Genomic DNA, 4,294 nt, shown 5'->3' with positions numbered 1-4,294 from the left:
AGGAAAGCACGTAATACGACAAAAGTGGTGAACCCGACGTGAAAGCTTGAGGTGGAAGGTATTGGATTTCGGTTGATTTTATCTTTATTTTTATGAAAAACGAAAATAAAAATTTTGAAGGATTTTTGGGAGAAGTTTCTGGTGGGGAGTCTTCTAAAGGACAAGGTATGCACATGGATCCATCTATTGCTAGTTTGTTTCAAGCCTTCTCATTGTCAATGCAGCAACAGCAAAGCAATGATCGGAAGGAAGCTTTGGCAACCAAAGCATTGCAAGCAGTGGTCAATAAAATTGATCAATTTGATGGGAGGAATATTTCAAGGTATTTAAGATGTTATGTTCGTGAAATGGAATTAAATCGGGTTTCTGAGAAGAAAATGGTTGCACTATTTGGACTTGCCACGATACCGGAGATAAGTGACCACATTACATCGATTACGGATCGTTGTGGGAATTCATGGGAGGATTTTTCACATGCATTGAAAGACGAATATTTCTGGAAAGATGCTGATCGCGTTACTAAGAAGCTGTTTCTGGGATGGATTGAACGGCCCAATAAGAATTTGCAAGCAACAGAGCTACTAAGGGAATTTGAGAGGCAGTACTCTCAATTATCGAAGGTAGAAAAATTGACATTGGAGCCGAACAAAGTTGATCTATTTCTTCAAGCTGCTGATGGAGAATTGCAAGAGAAATTAGAACCCCTTCTTGAAGACAAAGAAGAAGATGAAGGATTGACAACGAAGTGGAAGAACGTTGAAGATGCGGTGGAGTTGCTTACAAAAAAAGAAAGGAGGAAGGATAGGAGTAATATTCCGAAAATAGTATAAGCACCCAAAGCTCCAGTACGTACAACACCACCGACAATGCCTACAGTTCAACCTTCGACATCCTTGTCAAAGAAAATAGATATGGGTATGGAAGAAATTATACGAGGAATGCGAGATCTTCAAATCAAATTGGCAAGACTTGAAGAGAATACTTCTATAAACAATTCGAAGAATGTTTCAAAACAAGGATATGTACAAAGATGCATTTGGTGTGATGATGCTTCACACACTAGAAAAGATTGCAATGAATTTAATAATATGATACGGCAGGGAATTATTTGCTGGAAAGATGGGAAGATAGCATTGAAAGATAGGGAGGATCTTCTTCAAACCAATTTTGGCAAGGGAGGAATGAGAGCATTGGTTCAAGATTACTTAAAAGGGCATGAAACAGTAGCACGAGAAAGTGCAAGTTATGGTGCTAGAGTAGATGATGAAATTGGTGGAAGTACGGAAACTAGTGAGTTTTGGGCTTCTGCCGTTTCTACAATTCAAGAAGGGAAATTACCTCGAGAAGCGTTATTGAGAACTGCAGCTACAATACGAGGAAGAACAGGTTGGGAGGATCCCGTTGAGTCTCTTTCAGTTCATGCATATATTGCTAAGAGCCAACATGAAGCTTTGATGGAAGAAAAAAGACGAGGAAATTTTGATGATACTAGAGAAGGAAATCCTTTTAAGAGGCAAACTCGAGGAGACAAGGCTCGGGAGGCAGCTTCACAAGAATTGCCTGTAAAGGATACCTCAGCATCATTGGGAGAAAAAACAATGGAGACAAAAGATAAGGGCAAATCAATTGCTTATAAGCTACTTTCTCACATTGAAGCGGCAACAAATTTGAAAGGGGTGTTGGAAGAACGTATATTAAACGCTAAGGTGGAATTCACATTGAAAGAAGTCTTGGAAATTACAAAGAAGGAGTTTCATGATATTATCATTGACAGCATTAAGCGAAAGAGGCAATTAATGAGCGAAACTGGAATGAGTCATGCTATTGATGCAAGAATATGTAGAGATGAAGAAGAGGTTGATATTGGTTACAAGCAACCAACAAATGAAAAGAATGGATATAATCAACGAGTACGTTTCGAAGATTCTAGTGACAAGGAAATGGAAACTTTGAGCCATTATCCTCGAAAGCATTGGGCAAGGGCAACTACTGAGGTATTGGTGAAGATAGGAGATATAGAAGAACCAATAGTTGCTTTGGTCGACCATGGTTCTGAAATAAATCTCATGTCTAAAGATCTTTATAAGAAGCAAAAATGGCCAATTGATATGGAACATGGATGGGCAATACGAGCAGCTAATAACACACGAGGCGAATTATATGGAGCTTGTCCAGATGTCAAAATTCGGATTGGGGATGTTGCGACGGAGCAACATTTCTTCGTTCAAGATACAACGTCTTATCCGTTGATTTTAGGACAACCTTATATCACGGCAACACGGATGGAAACAAAGGTACTTGACGATGGTTCTGCTTATGCAAGGGTACGGAGCGAAGATGGGAGGAAAGCTGTACAATTTCTAACAGTACCTCCTAACCATGAACGGAATCGAGATAGGTTGAGGGAGAAACCATTGCCAAAGATTGTTGAAGGATTTAAGGATTTTGGGGAGGTACCACTGCAAAGCGAGATTATGGAGGTACAAAAGAAGAGGTACTCTCGCGAGATGAAGGTGCCTTTGATGCGAGTTTTATTGGTATGTTGGAGAATGGAAATATTATGTATAAGAAAGTTAAAGATTTTAAAAGAAAAGAAAGAAAAAGATTATATGATATTGAAGGACAGTTACGCAAGATAGGTACATTGCAAGATGATGAGAGGATTTTGGATGTTTATGAAGAAAATGGGCTGGAAGATTCATTGGAATTGATTACATCTATTGGGTTAGGGGATAATGATAAGATTTTTGAGATTCATTCGAGAGAGGTTTATACCATGCTTGAATCTTTTCAAGCACCAGAAGTCACAGTAGAGACGAGATATAAAACGGCAGATAAGAAGGTAAAGCCTGTTGTCGGACCATTACCATAGGATTCTAAAGAACAAATGGAAGAAGCATCAAAAGAAGCAAGTTTAAGAGATCCAATGAGTATTGGACATCAGTTTACTGAAGAGACTTTTGAAGAATTGAAGATTGGTTCTGATGGTTCTTTATTGCCGGAGGAAATTACTTGCTTCAAAAAGATGTTGGCTAAACAAGGTAGATCGTTTGCCTTCGAATCTCATGAAATTGGGTGTGTGGATCCAAATATTATAACACCTATGGTTATCTTCACTGTACCGCATGTACCTTGGAATCTAAGACCGATTCCAGTACCGAGGGCACATTTACCTAAATTGGTGGAACTATTGAAAGAAAAGATAAAGATGAAAATATTAGAACCTTCATTTGCGCCGTATTCTAGTCGATGGTTTACGGTACCTAAGAAGAATGGGTCACTGCGGTTTATTCAAGATATGCAGCCGGTGAATGCTGTAACTGTCAGGAATGCAGGAATTGGACCTATTGTGGATGAATTTGCTGAGGCGTTTGCTGGAAGGGCGATCTATTCAATGGGTGATTTGTATTCAGGTTATGATCAATTTCAACTTGCCGAAGGAAGTAGAGATATGACAACGATGAGAACACCGCTTGGATTGGTTAGAATGTGCACTCTTCCTCAAGGCGCGACCAACTCTGTTGCGCATATGATGAATGGGATGAATAAGGTATTGAGAGATTTTATCCCGGAAAAGACTATGCCTTTTCTGGATGATGTTCCTATAAAAGGGTGCAAAGAAGGAGACAAGGATGAAACTTTAGATACGAGGGGGTGTCGCAGATATGTTGTTGATCATATACAAGACTGTGAAAAGATTTTAACTCGGCTTGGAGAAGTTCATCTTACATTATCGGGTATGAAGTCCGTATTTGGAGTGGGAGAGGTTGTAATTGTTGGACATTTATGCGGATCTTACGGAAGAAAACCTAATCCGACTAAAGTTGATGCAATTGGAAGGATGAAAGAGGATTGTGGTTCTTTAACAGAGGTTCGCAGGTTTTTGGATGCATGTGTATTTTATCGAATCTGGATCCCTCATTTTGCTCACATAGTGGATCCATTATATGAACTGTTACGCAAGGGTTACCGATTTGAATGGGAAGAAAGGCATATTCAGGCAATGCAAAGATTGAAGAAATTATTGATGTCACCTCCAATATTGAGGAAGGTTGATTATAAGTGCAATAGACCAGTGATTCTTACTGTAGACGCTAGTCCAATTGCCGTTGGATGGGCTGTGGGTCAAGATGATTCGAATGGGAGTAGATTTGCAGTTCGATTTGGGGCTAAAGTTTTAAGTATTCGCCAGCGTGCATATTCGCAAGTCAAAAGAGAACTTTGGAGAGTCGTTTCGGCTATGAAAGCTGAAAAGGACTATTTGATTGAGGCAGTAGTAGTAATTGAAACAGAT

This window comes from Physcomitrium patens, chromosome 20 (assembly GCF_059467195.1).
Source record: "Physcomitrium patens ecotype Gransden chromosome 20, ASM5946719v1, whole genome shotgun sequence".
Taxonomy (NCBI): Eukaryota; Viridiplantae; Streptophyta; class Bryopsida; order Funariales; family Funariaceae; genus Physcomitrium; species Physcomitrium patens.
Note: the sequence above shows the minus strand (reverse complement) of the source record.